Source organism: Vigna unguiculata, unplaced genomic scaffold (assembly GCF_037176805.1).
Source record: "Vigna unguiculata cultivar grain cowpea cultivar isolate G323 ecotype 2 unplaced genomic scaffold, ASM3717680v1 ptg000483l, whole genome shotgun sequence".
Classification (NCBI taxonomy): domain Eukaryota; kingdom Viridiplantae; phylum Streptophyta; class Magnoliopsida; order Fabales; family Fabaceae; genus Vigna; species Vigna unguiculata.
Genome location: NW_028197118.1, coordinates 72,501 through 91,587, shown reverse-complemented (window position 1 = coordinate 91,587; position 19,087 = coordinate 72,501). Strand labels below are relative to the sequence as shown.

General features: G+C 33.7%; 3 non-coding genes across 3 annotated transcripts; 1 reads left to right on the top strand and 2 right to left on the bottom strand.

Annotated features, from left to right (window-relative positions):
* Positions 1–6,769: 6,769 nt before the first annotated feature.
* On the bottom strand, positions 6,770–6,842 carry TRNAF-GAA (transfer RNA phenylalanine (anticodon GAA)). Its single transcript has one exon. It is a non-coding gene; the product is annotated as a tRNA-Phe (tRNA).
* A 1,836-nt stretch (positions 6,843–8,678) lies between these two features.
* TRNAT-UGU (transfer RNA threonine (anticodon UGU)) lies at positions 8,679–8,751 on the top strand. The gene has a single exon. It is a non-coding gene; the product is annotated as a tRNA-Thr (tRNA).
* A 1,105-nt stretch (positions 8,752–9,856) lies between these two features.
* Positions 9,857–9,944, bottom strand: TRNAS-GGA (transfer RNA serine (anticodon GGA)). Its single transcript has one exon. It is a non-coding gene; the product is annotated as a tRNA-Ser (tRNA).
* Positions 9,945–19,087: the final 9,143 nt, after the last annotated feature.

Below are 19,087 nucleotides of genomic sequence, written 5' to 3'. Positions count from 1 at the left end.
CCCAAATACATTACCGACAATAGAAGTAAACATGTTAGTAACAGAACCTTCTTCAAAAAGGTCTAAAGGATAAGCTACGTAAGCAATATATTGATTTTCTTCCCCAGCAACAGGTTCGATGTGATAGCATCGTCCTTTGTAACGATCAAGACTGGTAAGCCCATCGGTCCACACAGTTGTCCATGTACCAGTAGAAGATTCGGCGGCTACCGCAGCACCTGCTTCTTCAGGTGGAACTCCAGGTTGAGGAGTTACTCGAAATGCTGCCAAGATATCAGTATCTTTGGTTTCATACTCAGGAGTATAATAATTCAATTTATAATCTTTAACACCAGCTTTGAACCCAACACTTGCTTTAGTCTCTGTTTGTGGTGACATAAATCCCTCCCTACAACTCTTGAATTAAGAATTCTTGAAACAATAAGGTCTACTCGATATGACTTAGGAGTTAATGAAATCTTTTACAAAAATCAACTACTATTATCAATTAATCCCAAAGGTTCGTTATGTTATTATTAAATTAAACGATGGTATTTGATTTGTCAAATACATCATTATTGTATACTCTTTTCTATGTATGGCGCAACCCAATCTTTTTTTTTTTTCAATTTGATCTTATTTTTTAATTTTGAAATCGAAAGATCTAATCTAAATAATAATAATAATTTATTCTTAATCTTGACAGTGATATATGTTGTCTATGTAAATCCTAGATGTAAAAATAGGCAGCTTTCTCCCCGGAAAATAAAAAAAGAGGTCAAAAAATAGGGAAACAGAGGGTAAGTCTAAAAAATTGTCTACTGAGGAAATACGAAAGCCAATGATAAAAAAAATGAATTCTAAATTAAGGTACAGGTTCGAATTCCATACAGAATATAGATGATATTTTCTAGAATGATAGAAAAAAAGAAAAGACTTTCGAAAGATTTTATCCAATTGAAATTTTCAAAATAACTGCAGTAAGCTTAAGAATTCAATAATTGAATTTGAATAAGTAAGTAAACAGTTAAAGAGGATTGATGGAATAGTACCAAAAAAATGGAGTACTAACTCCCATTTCTTATTTCTTTTTGAATTAACCGATCAACTTGCTTTCTTATCGAACATTTCTTTTTGATTTAAAAACTTTTTCGGAAAAAAAAATTGGCTTTTGATATGCGAATAAATCCTCCTACTTCCGGTCCTGAAGTTTCTTCGATTGAAAAAAAAAATCTGGGACATATTGACCAAATAATTGGTCCGGTACTAGATGTAGCCTTTCCCCCGGGGAAGATGCCTAATATTTACAATGCTCTGGTAGTTAAGGGTCGAGATACTGTTGGTCAACAAATTAATGTGACTTGTGAAGTACAACAATTATTAGGAAATAATCGAGTTAGGGCTGTAGCTATGAGTGCTACAGATGGTCTAATGAGAGGAATGCAAGTTATTGACACAGGAACTCCCCTAAGTGTTCCAGTAGGCGGAGCAACTCTAGGACGAATTTTCAACGTGCTTGGAGAGCCGATTGATAATTTAGGTCCTGTAGATACTCGTACAACATCTCCCATTCATAGATCTGCGCCTACCTTTATACAATTAGATACAAAATTATCTATTTTTGAAACAGGAATAAAAGTAGTAGATCTTTTAGCTCCTTATCGTCGTGGAGGAAAAATAGGACTTTTCGGTGGAGCTGGAGTGGGTAAAACAGTACTTATTATGGAATTGATCAATAACATTGCCAAAGCTCATGGAGGTGTATCTGTATTTGGCGGAGTAGGTGAGCGTACTCGCGAGGGAAATGATCTTTATATGGAAATGAAAGAATCTGGAGTAATTAATGAACAAAATATTGCAGAATCCAAAGTAGCTTTAGTATATGGTCAAATGAATGAACCACCCGGAGCTCGTATGAGAGTTGGTTTAACTGCCCTAACTATGGCGGAATATTTTCGAGATGTCAATGAGCAAGATGTACTTCTATTTATCGACAATATCTTCCGCTTCGTTCAAGCAGGATCTGAAGTATCTGCCTTATTGGGTCGAATGCCCTCTGCTGTGGGTTATCAACCCACTCTTAGTACTGAAATGGGTTCTTTACAAGAAAGAATCACTTCTACCAAAGAAGGGTCCATAACTTCTATTCAAGCAGTTTATGTACCTGCCGACGATTTAACTGACCCTGCTCCTGCTACGACATTTGCACATTTAGATGCTACTACTGTACTATCAAGAGGATTAGCCGCCAAAGGTATCTATCCAGCAGTAGATCCTTTAGATTCAACCTCAACTATGCTCCAACCTCGAATCGTTGGTGAAGAACATTATGAGACTGCGCAACGAGTTAAACAAACTTTACAACGTTACAAAGAACTTCAAGACATTATAGCTATCCTTGGCTTGGACGAATTATCCGAAGAAGATCGCTTAACCGTAGCAAGAGCACGAAAAATTGAGCGTTTCTTATCACAACCTTTTTTCGTAGCAGAAGTTTTTACCGGTTCGGCTGGAAAATATGTTGGTCTAGTAGAAACAATTAGAGGGTTTAATTTGATTCTTTCTGGAGAATTAGACGGTCTTCCTGAACAAGCCTTTTATTTGGTAGGTAATATCGATGAAGCTACTGCGAAGGCTACGAACTTAGAAACGGAGAGCAATTTGAAGAAATGACTTTAAATCTTTGTGTATTGACCCCCAATCGAATTGTTTGGGATTCAGAAGTGAAGGAAATCATTTTACCTACTAATAGCGGACAAATTGGAGTATTACCTAATCATGCGCCTATTGCCTCAGCTGTCGATATAGGTATTTTGAGAATACGTCTTAAAGACCAATGGTTAACAATGGCTCTGATGGGGGGGTTTGCTAGAATAAATAATAATGAGATAACTGTTTTAGTAAATGATGCGGAAAAGGGTAGTGACATTGATCCACAAGAAGCACAGCAAACTCTTGAAATAGCAGAAACTAATTTGAATAAGGCTGAAGGCAAGAGACAAACAATTGAGGCAAATCTAGCTCTTAGACGAGCTAGAACACGAGTAGAGGCTATCAATGTTATTTCATAACAAGTTGAAATTGATGCGTCCCAATATCCGAAAACAATAAAAAGAAAAAAGAAACAGTCAGAAGAAAAAAGTAAGTAGAAAAGCTTATTAGATACCACAGTCAAAGGTATCTAATAAGTTATAACTATACCTTACCTACTATTGGATTTGAACCAATGACTCCCGCCGTATGAAAGCAATACTCTAACCACTGAGTTAAGTAGGTAATTTAGGACTCCTCCTCAAAAAAAAAAAAAGAAGAGTACCCATCTATCAGATTAATTGATTATAAATGTAAAATTACTGATAAGCAATACCAACCCCCGTTCAAGGGATTCGATCATGTAATATTCATCTTGACAAGCAATTATCTTCATACTATGATAAAATATGTATCAAAAACACAAGGGCTGTAGCTCAGTTAGGTAGAGCACCTCGTTTACACGAGCGCCAATGCTTTTTTTCAGAGGAGTTCATCTTGTAATTAAAAAAGTTTATCTTATAGTAAGAAATCGGTGTCTTACTCCATTTTAAGGAACAAAACAAGAGAACACTAGCCTGACAAAGGGTTTAGCCATAAAATCGAATCCATAATTGATTTGAGATATTGATAAGGTGAATACCCATTTCTCGTCAATGCTAAACATAAAGGGTATAGGGACCTAAAAAAGATTATCTTTTCTTCCTATTTTATGAACTTTAAGGTGTATGAAGTGTCATTTCTTATCTTCTATTTTAATTTTAGTAGGTGGATAAAGAGTCCATTTAACTTAAGTTGATCTAGGCCAGAAGCAGACCTACGTCAAGATAATCCTTCTTTGAAACACTTTGGTAGTGCTCTTTGATTGTTATACAAATAAAAAAGAAGAGCATAGGGAATCATCTCTTTATTCTTTACTGTAAAAAAAAAAAAAGATGGTGGACTAACTAATATTTTTATCAGTTAATGAAAAAGCTCAATGCAAAAAAAAATGCATGTTGGGTTTTGAAAACAATTTAAATCATTTAGATAATAATTAGTTTGATCTGTTTTACCGAGAAGGTCTACGGTTCGAGTCCGTATAGCCCTAATATTCCTACAGATACTAATAATATTAATACTATTTTGGATCGAATAGATCTCATTACTAAGACTATTACTAAAAAAAAAACAATTTGTAACTTTCTATTCGAACATATTCATATTCGATAGAATAATATTAATATTAGTATATTCAGCTAGTCTAAAAAAATGGAGACTTTAGACTAAAAATGAAAATGAATTTGGTATATTTTCTACATTCAGAGGAGTACTTTTATGTTTCTTCTTTACGAATATGATATTTTTTGGGCATTTCTAATAATATCAAGTTTGATTCCTATTTTGGCATTTCTAATTTCTGGAATTTTAGCCCCCATTAGCAAGGGACCGGAAAAACTTTCTAGTTATGAATCCGGAATAGAACCAATAGGCGATGCTTGGTTACAATTTCGAATCCGTTATTATATGTTTGCTCTCATTTTTGTTGTTTTTGATGTTGAAACGGTTTTTCTTTATCCATGGGCAATGAGTTTCGATGTATTAGGGGTATCCGTATTTTTAGAAGCTTTCTTATTCGTGCTTATCCTAATTGTTGGTTCAGTTTATGCATGGCGAAAGGGGGCATTAGAATGGTCTTAATTCTTGACTATTTAGACAATTAGAAAAAAAAATATTGAGACAATTATGAATTCCATTGAGTTTCCCTTACTTGATCAAACAACCCAAAATTCAGTTATTTCAACGACATTAAATGATTTTTCAAATTGGTCAAGATTATCCAGTTTATGGCCGCTTCTTTATGGTACGAGTTGTTGCTTCATTGAATTTGCTTCATTAATAGGATCACGATTCGATTTTGATCGTTATGGACTAGTACCACGATCGAGTCCTAGGCAGGCGGACCTAATTTTAACAGCGGGCACTGTAACTATGAAAATGGCCCCTTCTTTAGTTCGATTATATGAACAAATGCCCGAACCTAAATATGTTATTGCTATGGGAGCCTGTACAATTACGGGGGGGATGTTTAGTACCGATTCTTATAGTACTGTTCGAGGCGTAGATAAGCTAATTCCTGTAGATGTATATTTGCCGGGCTGTCCACCTAAACCGGAGGCCATTATAGATGCTATAACAAAACTTCGTAAGAAAATATCTCGAGAAATATATGAAGATCCAATGAGTTTTCAACGAGAGAATAGATGTTTTACTACCAACCATAAGTTTCATGTTGGATACAGTACTTATACTGACAATTATGGTCAAGAATTTTTCTATCAACCGCCATCTACTTCAGAGATATCGTCTGACACATTTTTTTAAAGTACAATAATAAAAAGCAATTCCTTTTTTAAAAATTTCATCGTATTTTAAAAATTTCATCGTAATAGAAAATACTAATACCAAACTCATAAAAAAAATTTAGGAGAAGCAAAAAATGCAAGGTCGTTTGTCTTCTTGGCTAGTCAAACATGGACTAATTCATAGATCCTTGGGTTTCGATTACCTAGGAATAGAGACTTTACAAATAAAGCCCGAGGATTGGCATTCCATTGCTGTCATTTTATATGTATATGGTTACAATTATCTACGTTCTCAATGTGCCTATGATGTAGCACCCGGAGGACTCTTAGCTAGTGTATATCATTTTACAAGAATAGAGTATGGTATAAATCAACCCGAAGAGGTATGCATAAAAATATTTGTATCAAGAAAAAATCCCAGAATTCCTTCGATTTTTTGGGTTTGGAAAAGTGCGGATTTTCAAGAAAAGGAATCTTATGATATGTTGGGAATCTCTTATGATAGTCATCCGCGTCTAAGACGTATTTTAATGCCCGAAAATTGGATAGGATGGCCTTTGCGTAAAGATTATATTGCTCCAAATTTTTATGAAATACAAGATGCTCACTAAATGATAAAAATAATAAACTAATCCAAACTTCTGCAACCCCAGTCAAAGAATATAAGTACATTCTGTTATAGATCAGACAAAATAATTGATTGACATTAAATCAGGCAGAGTAATGGAAGTTGCATTCAGATATTATTATGTGAGAAATCACAAAATTCAGAAATAATAGAATGAATAATTATAGGGTTTAAAATAGGATGGATAGGAGTTTCTTAAGATTCTAAAACAAAAACAATACTGAGTTCTTATCAGCCAAGCCAATAAAAGAAATAGGATGAACTGCAAAAATTCTTTATCTTTATAATAAACTAATTCTTTATCTTTATAATAAACTATATAACGTGCACATCACCATCAATTATACGGCCACGAAAAAAAAAACACAAAGAAAAGGGCTCGATTCTATTTTGGTAATCCTTCTCAGATGAATTCTTAATATTCTCACTCCACCCCAGAACTTCGACTTTTAGGTCTTTTAACCAACTAATTAAACCACTCGAATATTATGGAAATAGAAACCTTTTTTTGTATCGCAGAAAAAAAAGGAAAAAAATAGATAAAGAATTCATTATCTATATATCTATATCTATATATATATAGATACTATAGATAAGCGAATATACCTAATAAAAAATTGCATCTATTCTTTAATCATCTAGGAAAAGTATATCTACAGATACCTAAATAGATCAAAGAAATATGTTATGTATCAGAATCTAGAAGAACACAAATTTGTATGAGTATCTATCCCCCATATTCATTAAAATGAATATGGGGGATAGATACTCATACAAATGAATCTTGTGTCAGGAACCAGATTTGAACTGGTGACACGAGGATTTTCAGTCCTCTGCTCTACCAACTGAGCTATCCCGACCATTCTTGAAGCTTAATACTTTGATTTTAAAAGATTTTTAAAATCTATGTTAATGAATCTATATCAACTAAGTAAAAAAAAAGTTTGTAAGTGAGTTTCCGCAGTAATAATTATTTTTTATTGTTAATCGTTAATTACGCATATGAAAATTCCTTGCTAAAAAATAAGATATTAATTTATACATTTCTGATTAAAAAAAATTCTATGTGTTTCACATATATATTTATATCTATTCCAAAACTCGTCCCTTGTCATTATGATAGATAAGAAAATTATGATAGATAGGAAATTGATGAAAATAAAAATTCCAATTTCGTTGGGAAATAATAAATCGAATAAAACACATAAATAAGGACTTCAAGATAGAGAGGATATAGGAAAAAAATTAGAAAATGAAAAAGTATTTTTGGGGATAGAGGGACTTGAACCCTCATGATTTCTTAAGTCGACGGATTTTCCTCTTACTTTCAATTTCATTGTTGTCGGTATTGACATGTAGAATAGGACTCTATCTTTATTCTCATCTGATTTATCAGTTCTTCAAGGGTTTTAGCCGATTATGATGAAGTGAATAATTTCATCAATAAATATTCCATCTTTTCTTCAACTTCGAATTGATTTGATTCACATTTTTCATTTGTGAATATTTTTATCACAAATAGATCTTCAATAATAAAATAAAAAGTAACAAATTGAAAGAGTATTTCAGTATATATATATGTTTCTAAATGTTTATCTTTGATCCATTCCTGTAATTTTGGTGAAAGGATTCTTTTACTAATGCAATAAAAAAAGTCGTCAATTTCGTTTGTTAGAACAGCTTCCATAGAGTCTCTGCACCTATCCCTTTTTTATTATCACTTTCTGAATTTTTATTTGTTTTCAGAAAACAGGATTTGGCTCAGGATTGCCCATTGTGAATTCCAGGGTTTCTCTGAATTTGAAAATTATTACTTGGTAAGTTTCCATACCAAAACTCAATCCAATTAAGTCCGTAGCGTCTACCAATTTCGCCATATCCCCATCTTTTTTTTTATTTGAATCTGATTATAATAGAATGCTTTTTTTTTCATTTCTATTATGAGAATTATGCGGGAACTTTTGAATTCATTAAATACATATTATTTTATTAAATATTAAAAACCCCTTTCTCCAATTTTATAGATTTTATTTCATCTATATTGGATACCTTTATTTGTTTGAATCAGAACTAATTCTAATATCTATATATTAACAATTCAATATACACAGATATAGACCACATATCTACTTATCTTCTATGTACCTACTTATCTTCTTTTTTCATACAATTTAGAATACTCGAATGGTCGATTCTTTTTTTTTTTTTGTTTTTGCTTAAAAAAAAAAAGAAAATAAACAATCCATTTATTCATATACAATTTATATAACTAAAACGAATCTAGTGGCTAAAAAAAACCATTCTTTTAATTGAATATAATATAGAATTAGACATTTACTTAGAAATATGGAATTCCTTAATAAATATTTACTAAAATTTATATTTATTCAAATTTACTTTAAGTACTAATAAATAATCTTTTTGAAAGAAATCAATTTAATAATATATATCTAGAATAGTAGATCGAAATAAATTATATTAAATAAATTATATTAATATAATATTAATTATTATCTTGCACTTTATGTTATCAGATAAAATAAATAATAGAAATAATAAAAATTGGGTTTGATTTTCTATATTTTCTTTCTCTATTTTTGATGTTTGTATTAATTTGAATTTTGTTATAAATAACTAAAAATTGATAACTAAGATCCCATTCAATTCTTCTGCATATGTATATTTCGTTTACATTAGCCGGTTTAGCTCAGAGGTTAGAGCATCGCATTTGTAATGCGATGGTCATCGGTTCGAATCCGATAACCGGCTTTTCTCTATTTGTTTTTTACATAATTGATAATATCTTTTTTAGAAATAAAAAATTGGGAGAGTTCGATCTCTGCGGAAGAAATCAAGAAATTAACCTACTTTTTTGTATTCTTTTATATACAATAAATTCGGATATTGATAAAATTCATCTAATTCTTCTTTGTACTATAAAACTTTAGTAGATTTCGCTTCATTTAGAATTCTATAATATTTTTCATTTCGTTTAGTTTTCATTTCGATTTATAAGATTTTTCATTTTAAAAAAGGAGTTTTTATGTCACGTTACAGAGGACCTCGTTTCAAAAAAATACGTCGTCTAGGATATTTACCAGGACTTACTAGTAAAAGGCCAACAGTCAAAAACGAATTTCGAAATCAATTGCGCTTCAGTAAAAAATCTCAATATCGTATTCGTTTAGAAGAAAAACAAAAATTGCGTTTTCATTATGGTCTTACAGAACGACAATTGCTTAAATACGTTCGTATCTCCGGAAAAGCTAAAGGATCAACTGGTCAGGTTTTATTACAACTACTTGAAATGCGCTTGGATAACATACTTTTTCGATTGGGTATGGCTGCGACTATTCCTCAAGCCCGCCAATTTATAAACCATAGACATGTTTTAGTTAATGGTCGTATAGTGGATATACCAAGTTATCGTTGTAAACCTCAAGATATTATTACAGCAAAGGATGAACAAAAATCTAAAACTCTTATTCAAAATTATTTTGATTCAGCCCCCCATGAGAAATTGCCAAATCATTTGACTGTTCACCCTTTCCAATATAAAGGTTTAATTAATCAAATAATAGATAATAAATGGGTTGGTTTGAAAATAAATGAATTACTGGTTGTAGAATATTATTCTCGTCAAACTTAAACTTAACTAAAATAACAAGAGTTTTTTTTACAAGGATTTTCTGCTATTCATATATCATAGACATGGATATGCGAAAATTTTTATTCCTTGCCCACCCGTTATCCACTATTTTTTGTATTACCGAAAAATGAGGAATATAAAGTTGTCCATATCAACAAACAAATTTGAAATATGAAATAATGGTATGCATTGGGATGAGTAATATTGATGAATTTGGTAAAGATTCGGAAAGAGAGGGATTCGAACCCCCGGTAAACAAAAAGCCTACATAGCAGTTCCAATGCTACGCCTTGAACCACTCGGCCATCTCTCCTATATAATGATGCCCAGAAACCGGTTGAATGTTGAATAGTGAATCAATCCTATTTTTCATAAATGCATAAAACCTATTCAAACTATAAAAATACAAAGTAAAATTAAAAAAAAACCTCCTACAAGGTCTTAGGATAAACAAATTTGATTGATGAGTTCATTTTTACGTTATTTCGCACTGTATTATAATTATACAATTCCTTTATTTGTGGGATTGATTTCTCACACCATGATTAATTAAATTATAGAATGGATTTCTACCTATGCCTAGATCTCGGATAAATGAAAATTTTATAGATAAGACCTTTTCAATTGTAGCCAATATCTTATTACGAATAATTCCGACAACTTCAGGAGAAAAAAGGGCATTCACTTATTACAGAGATGGTGTGATTTGATTCCATTTTTTTTGACCGATTTCGGTCAAAAAAAAATGGAATGGAAAAACCCCACGCGTGTTGAAGGTGAAATTTGTAAATAAAAGGATTAATTCCTTCTGTCGTGTATCCTCGATTAATGAAGCCTTATATGCTTGAATTTTAGGTTTCTAGTATTAAGCGAAAGGTTATACCTATACTTATGGGGTTAGGTCAACCCCAAATTACTAGTACTGATAGGCAACATTGGGAAAGAAGCACTACGCTTGGGAATCAAGGACACGAAAACTTTGTATCTATCTATATCCATGGCTTATCGAGATTGGGACTAACAGGAATGGTTGGGACAATAAATATCCATCTCGTTCATATTTTGGATACCCATAGAACCATCGAAGATTATTGAGGTGACTAATTCCAGGAAATTAAGCAGCGTAGAGGACAAAGAAATTGTTGAAGTTCTTATTTTTTTTTATCAAGTACCTACATACTTAATGTTAAGAAATAATTTTTGACAGGAAGGTTGGCTAGAGATTTATTGTAAAAACACTAGCTCTGTTCAGTTGAGAATGAGAATACTGGAATATTTTTTGATTTGATGGATTTTTCTCATTACACACATAAGGGGGGAGCCGTATGAGATGAAAATCTCACGTACAGTTCTGGAGCGGAGATTCTTTGAACCGAATGACGACCGTAACGGATGTCAGCTCAATCTGAAGGAAATTATGCAGAAGCTTTACAGAATTATTATGAGGCTATGCGACTGGAAATTGATCCCTATGATCGAAGTTATATACTTTATAACATAGGCCTTATTCACACAAGTAACGGAGAACATACTAAAGCTTTGGAATATTATTTTCGGGCGCTCGAACGAAACCCATTTTTACCCCAAGCTTTTAATAATATGGCCGTGATCTGTCATTACGTGCGACTATCTCCACTATAGAAAGAAAAAAGAAAAGAACAAGCAAATCCACAAATTTTAATATAAGAAATATAGAAATATAAATAATTATAAATAAGAAAGGCTTTCTACATATATATATCGTTCAAAACAACGATTTTTATCAGCTGTAGCAAAGAAACTTCATAGAAGTAAAAATATGAAGAAATCGATATGTCTAGATACCCTCTTTTTCTATGGATAAAAGATCTAATTGATAAAGGAAGCATCGTAAGGATCAATTAACACGGTTTTCAATCGATATAATAAAAACTGCTTCCTTATCTCATGATAAATAAAGAAGTCAGGAATCCACTTATGTAATAAAAAGGATCCCCTGGTATTTTGAGCAGCGGTGTAGTATCAAATCCCAAAGATAGAAAGTATTTTCTCTTTACTTATAAGAACTTATAAGATAAGAAAGAAAAAACTTTTACCAAGATTCTATAGAAATGAATCTATCATATATTTTTGTATATGATATATAAAATCGAGATAGTTACCTTTCAGAAAATTAGAATTAGGGCGTTAATGCCAATGCTTGATTCCCTTTTCTGAAGGTAGGAGAAAAGATAAAACTAAAAAAAAAGATGAAATTCTTTGAAATTCTTTATTTATTAGTAAAAATGAAAGTTTGAAACTCATATTAATAATTTCTTTTTTTCTTTTAGTTAACTTCAAGATAATAGAACAAAAAAAGAATTGACTACTGAGCCGTATGAGTCAGGAAATTCTCAAGTACGGTTCTAAGGAAAGGAATTGACTCACCTATTTCGACCGAGGAGAACAGGCCATTCGGCAGGGAGACTCAGAAGTTGCGGAGTCTTGGTTTAATCAAGCCGCTGAATATTGGAAACAAGCTATAGCTCTCACCCCCGGTAATTATATTGCAGCACAGAATTGGTTGAAGATCACAGGGCGTTTTGAATAAGAACACTCTGTTTCTTTTTTTTCTTATATATTTATCTATCTATATAAAGATATAGATAGATAAATATATATTGTTATAAATTCTTGTTTCTTGTCCCTATCAAATTCAAAAATCATTTCTATAGGAACGACCAATCACATAATTTAAATATATCCCTTCTAATTTTGTTCGATTTTGTCTAGTATTTCATAGAAATAAACGAGATGTGGATACAGTAGATAATTTTCTCCTTTTTTCTGTTATTTAAACTAATATTCAATCAAATTAAGAAAAGAGACCTTCAAAAAAAGAAATAAAATATAGGTATATTGCCTAATAATGAATGCTAATGCCTGCTCAATTTGAAATAGAGTACATACTTATACTTTATCTAAAAAAAAAAATAAAATCTAAGGAATAGAATTAGAATAAAATCTGAATACATTTGATTAGGCTGCACGAAAAATTATTGAACTTCCATTCAGAGTTCCCAAAAAGGTCTTAGAAGATTAAAATAGGTCCGTTGAGCGCCTCACTCTTATGTCATAATAGATTCGAACACTTGCCCCGAATTGACTTCGAGATCATAATTGTTCTAGTGAAAAACTAAAGAAATGAAATTTACTAAGATATCCAATACATGAGAGATAGGAGAGAACAAAACTCAATAGAAACATCTCTAATAAGTTCACTAATTCTGTTTTATGTTGGCAGGTCTCTTTGTATGTGTTGTCTGGAAAGAGGAGGACTCAATGATTATTCGTTCACCGGAACCAGAAGTTAAAATTTTGGTAGATAGGGATCCTATAAAAACTTCTTTTGAGGAATGGGCAAAACCTGGTCATTTCTCAAGAACAATAGCTAAGGGACCAGATACTACTACTTGGATCTGGAACCTACATGCTGACGCTCATGATTTTGATAGCCATACTAATGATTTAGAGGAGATTTCCCGAAAAGTTTTTAGTGCGCATTTTGGCCAACTCTCTATCATCTTTCTTTGGCTGAGTGGCATGTATTTTCATGGTGCTCGTTTTTCCAATTATGAGGCATGGTTAAGTGATCCTACTCACATTAGGCCTAGTGCTCAGGTGGTTTGGCCAATAGTGGGTCAAGAAATATTGAATGGTGATGTAGGGGGGGGGTTCCGAGGAATACAAATAACCTCTGGTTTTTTTCAGATTTGGAGAGCATCTGGAATAACTAATGAATTACAACTCTATTGTACTGCAATTGGTGCATTGGTCTTTGCAGCCTTAATGCTTTTTGCTGGTTGGTTTCATTATCACAAAGCTGCTCCAAAATTGGCTTGGTTCCAAGATGTAGAATCTATGTTGAATCACCATTTGACAGGGCTCCTAGGGTTGGGGTCTCTTTCTTGGGCAGGACATCAAATACATGTATCTTTACCGATTAACCAATTTCTAAATGCTGCAGTAGATCCCAAAGAGATACCACTTCCTCATGAATTTATCCTAAATCGGGATCTTTTGGCTCAACTTTATCCGAGTTTTTCCGAGGGAGCAACCCCATTTTTTACCTTGAATTGGTCAAAATACGGAGAATTTCTTACTTTTCGTGGAGGATTAGATCCAGTAACTGGAGGTTTATGGCTGACCGATATTATACACCATCATTTAGCTATTGCAATTCTTTTCTTGATAGCGGGTCACATGTATAGGACCAACTGGGGTATTGGTCACAATATAAAAGACATTTTAGAGGCACATAAAGGTCCATTTACAGGCCAGGGTCATAAAGGTATATATGAGATTCTAACAACGTCATGGCATGCTCAATTATCTATTAATCTAGCTATGTTAGGCTCTTTGACCATTGTTGTAGCTCACCATATGTATTCTATGCCTCCTTATCCATACCTAGCTACTGACTATGGTACACAACTGTCATTGTTTACACATCACATGTGGATTGGTGGATTTCTCATAGTCGGTGCTGCTGCGCATGCAGCGATTTTTATGGTAAGAGATTATGATCCGACTATTCGATACAACGATCTATTAGATCGTGTCCTTAGACATCGTGATTCAATCATATCACATCTTAACTGGGTATGTATCTTTTTAGGTTTTCACAGTTTTGGTTTGTATATTCATAATGATACCATGAGCGCATTAGGGCGCCCTCAAGATATGTTTTCAGATACTGCTATACAATTACAGCCGATCTTTGCTCAATGGATACAAAATACCCACGCTTTAGCACCTGGCACAACAGCCCCAGGTGCAGCAACAAGTACCAGTTTGACTTGGGGAGGTGAAAATTTAGTAGCAGTGGGCGGTAAAGTTGCTTTGTTACCTATTCCTTTAGGAACTGCGGATTTTTTGGTCCATCATATTCATGCATTTACAATTCATGTAACAGTATTGATACTCTTAAAGGGTGTTCTATTTGCTCGTAGTTCACGATTGATACCGGATAAAGCAAATCTAGGTTTTCGTTTCCCTTGTGATGGACCTGGAAGAGGGGGGACATGCCAAGTATCCGCTTGGGATCATGTCTTCTTAGGACTATTTTGGATGTACAATTCAATTTCCGTAGTTATATTCCATTTCAGTTGGAAAATGCAGTCAGATGTTTGGGGTAGTATAAGTGATCAAGGGATAGTAACTCATATCACAGGAGGAAATTTTGCGCAGAGTTCCATTACCATTAATGGGTGGCTTCGTGATTTCTTATGGGCGCAGGCATCCCAGGTAATTCAGTCTTATGGTTCTTCATTATCTGCATATGGTCTTTTTTTCTTGGGTGCACATTTTGTATGGGCTTTTAGTTTAATGTTTCTATTCAGCGGGCGTGGTTATTGGCAAGAACTTATTGAATCCATTGTTTGGGCTCATAATAAATTAAAAGTTGCTCCTGCTACTCAGCCCAGAGCCTTGAGCATTGTACAAGGACGTGCTGTAGGAGTAACACATTACCTTCTAGGTGGAATTGCCACAACATGGGCATTCTTCTTAGCAAGAATTATTGCAGTAGGATAATAGCTAGGAGGATTTGAAAATCATTATGGCATTAAGATTTCCAAGCTTTAGTCAAGGCTTAGCTCAAGACCCCACTACTCGTCGTATTTGGTTTGGTATTGCTACCGCACATGACTTCGAAAGTCATGATGATATTACTGAGGAACGTCTTTATCAGAATATTTTTGCTTCTCATTTCGGGCAATTAGCAATCATTTTTCTGTGGACTTCCGGGAATCTCTTTCATGTAGCTTGGCAAGGTAATTTTGAGACATGGGTACAGGATCCTTTACATGTAAGACCTATTGCTCATGCAATTTGGGATCCTCATTTTGGTCAACCAGCTGTAGAAGCTTTTACTCGAGGGGGTGCTCTAGGTCCTGTTAATATAGCCTATTCTGGTGTTTATCAGTGGTGGTATACAATCGGTTTACGTACTAATGGGGATCTTTATACTGGAGCTATTTTTCTATTAATACTTTCTATTATATCTTTAATAGCAGGTTGGTTACACCTACAACCAAAATGGAAACCGAGTGTTTCGTGGTTTAAAAATGCCGAATCCCGCCTCAATCATCATTTGTCAGGACTATTCGGAGTAAGTTCCTTGGCTTGGACAGGGCATTTAGTTCATGTTGCTATTCCGGGGTCCAGGGGGGAATCCGTTCGATGGAACAATTTATTAGATATCTTGCCGCACCCCGAGGGATTAGGTCCATTTTTTACAGGTCAGTGGAATCTTTATGCTCAAAACCCAGATTCCAATAATCATATATTTGGTACCCCTCAAGGAGCAGGAACTGCTATTCTAACACTTCTCGGAGGATTTCATCCGCAAACTCAAAGTTTATGGTTAACTGATATTGCACACCATCATTTGGCTATTGCGTTTATTTTTCTAGTTGCTGGCCATATGTATAGAACTAATTTCGGGATTGGTCACAGTATTAAAGATCTTTTAGAAGCACATACTCCTCCGGGGGGTAGATTGGGGCGTGGGCATAAGGGTCTTTATGATACAATCAATAATTCAATTCATTTTCAATTAGGTCTTGCTCTAGCCTCTTTAGGGGTTATTACTTCCTTGGTAGCACAACACATGTACTCTTTACCTGCTTATGCGTTTATAGCGCAAGACTTTACTACTCAAGCTGCCTTATATACTCATCATCAATATATAGCAGGCTTCATTATGACAGGGGCTTTTGCTCATGGAGCTATCTTTTTTATTAGAGATTATAATCCAGAGCAGAATCAAGATAATGTCTTGGCAAGAATGTTAGACCATAAAGAAGCTATCATATCCCACTTAAGTTGGGCTAGCCTCTTTCTGGGGTTCCATACTCTGGGACTTTATGTCCATAACGATGTCATGCTTGCTTTTGGTACTCCGGAGAAACAAATTTTGATTGAACCTATATTTGCCCAATGGATACAATCTGCTCATGGTAAAACTTCCTATGGGTTCGATATACTTTTATCTTCAACGAACAGTCCGGCGTTCAATGCGGGACGAAGCATATGGTTGCCTGGTTGGTTAAACGCTGTAAATGAGAATAGTAATTCTCTATTCTTAACAATAGGGCCTGGAGACTTCTTGGTTCATCATGCTATTGCTCTTGGTTTACATACAACTACTTTGATTTTAGTAAAAGGTGCTTTGGATGCGCGTGGTTCTAAGTTAATGCCTGATAAAAAAGATTTTGGTTATAGTTTTCCTTGTGATGGCCCGGGACGAGGCGGAACTTGTGATATTTCCGCTTGGGACGCATTTTATTTGGCAGTTTTCTGGATGTTAAATACCATTGGATGGGTTACTTTTTATTGGCATTGGAAACACATTACACTATGGCAGGGTAATATTTCACAGTTTAATGAATCTTCTACCTATTTGATGGGATGGTTAAGAGATTATCTATGGTTGAACTCTTCACAACTTATCAATGGATATAACCCTTTTGGTATGAATAGTTTATCAGTCTGGGCATGGATGTTCTTGTTTGGACATCTTGTTTGGGCTACTGGATTTATGTTCTTAATTTCTTGGCGCGGATATTGGCAGGAATTGATTGAAACTTTGGCATGGGCTCATGAACGTACACCTTTGGCTAATTTGATTCGATGGAGAGATAAACCAGTGGCTCTTTCCATTGTGCAAGCAAGATTGGTTGGACTAGCCCACTTTTCCGTAGGTTATATATTTACTTATGCAGCCTTCTTAATTGCCTCTACATCGGGCAAATTCGGTTAATTGAATTCTTTATTATATATATCTGGCAAGAATCTCATTTCCTTCTATAGGGAAGAGAAGCCACTTATACATCTAGGATCCGACTTCTATCATTGATGCTAATAGCAAATTAACCATTATGGCAAGGAAAAGTGTTATTCAGAGGGAAAAGAAGAGACAAAAATTGGAACAGAAATATCATTTGATTCGCCGATCCTCAAAAAAAGAAATAAGCAAAGTTCCGTCGTTAAGTGAGAAATGGGAAATTCATGGAAAATTAGAATCACTACCGCGTAATAGTGCACCTATACGTCTTCATCGACGTTGTTTTTCGACCGGAAGACCGAGAGCTAATTATCGAGACTTTGGATTATCTGGACACATACTTCGGGAAATGGTTCATGCATGTTTCTTGCCGGGTGCAACAAGATCCAGTTGGTAAGGATTTCCAATTATCTTCATTTTTTTCATTTTATTATCAGCGATCATAGGAGGGTCCCTTTACCGTTATGTATAAATGGTTTATTCTATTTATATAGATATGGTAAAGGGACGCATTCCATCTTTGTTTTTGTTCATTAGTTATCAATTCTTTTCTTTATCGCGGAGTAGAGCAACTTGGTAGCTCGCAAGGCTCATAACCTTGAGGTTACGGGTTCAAATCCCGTCTCCGCAACTTTTTGAATTTGATAAAAAAACAAGGTTTCAAGAAGAAGGGCATTATACGCAGTAAATTCTATGGCATTTTTCATACTATGACTATTAAATACATAGGGCGGATAGCGGGAATCGAACCCGCGTCTTCTCCTTGGCAAAGAGAAATTTTACCATTCGACTATATCCGCGTTTTCATTGTACTTGATATGCGATTCTATTTATACAGAGATGGGCCTGATATTCTATATAGGGATATAGGGATAATGAAAAAGAAATTTAGATAATAGATATTGTCTCCCAAATAAAATATTTTCTATTACTATTCATTTTTATCAAGAATTCCCATTTCTATTATTACATTTCTATTATTATATATGGTTTTTTTCTATATATCTATATAATTGAATTGAAATTATCATTCTATCGAATATTTTGATTTACTTTTTTCTTAAAAAAGTAAGTTCCTATTAATAAAAAATTATATTTATCTATATAGAGATACAGATAGATATTCTATATTATTAAATACTAGACGACGTATAAATAGATTTATAGTATTTCATTTGAATATTCTATTCATATCATATTAATATGAATAGAATATTCAAATGAAATTCAAATTTTTATAGTTCATTTTTTCTATTTTATTTCTTTTAGTTTCACAATGTACCACCATATAAGTATAAGATATAAGATTTTTCCAATAGAAGAAGTTTACTCCCCCTTAGAATGTAATGTGTTATAGTTTTCTTTTTTTTTTTTAGGAACTGATCTATTCCCTTTATGGCTGACAATCCGAAAGAATTCTGAGGGAGGGGTCATTTCATTTTTAATCTAGAATAAAAAGAACTTCAAGAAATGAGAGAATTAAGAATACCCACTAGAAACACTAATCCAATCCATAATGATGTACCGGAAAATAGAACATTTTTGTTATTTGACCAACCTTCAGGAGAAGCAAATACAACAGGTACACTAATCAATAAAATAAATGAAATAGCAATTAATGCAAAAACAGCTAATTGGAAAGCAATAGT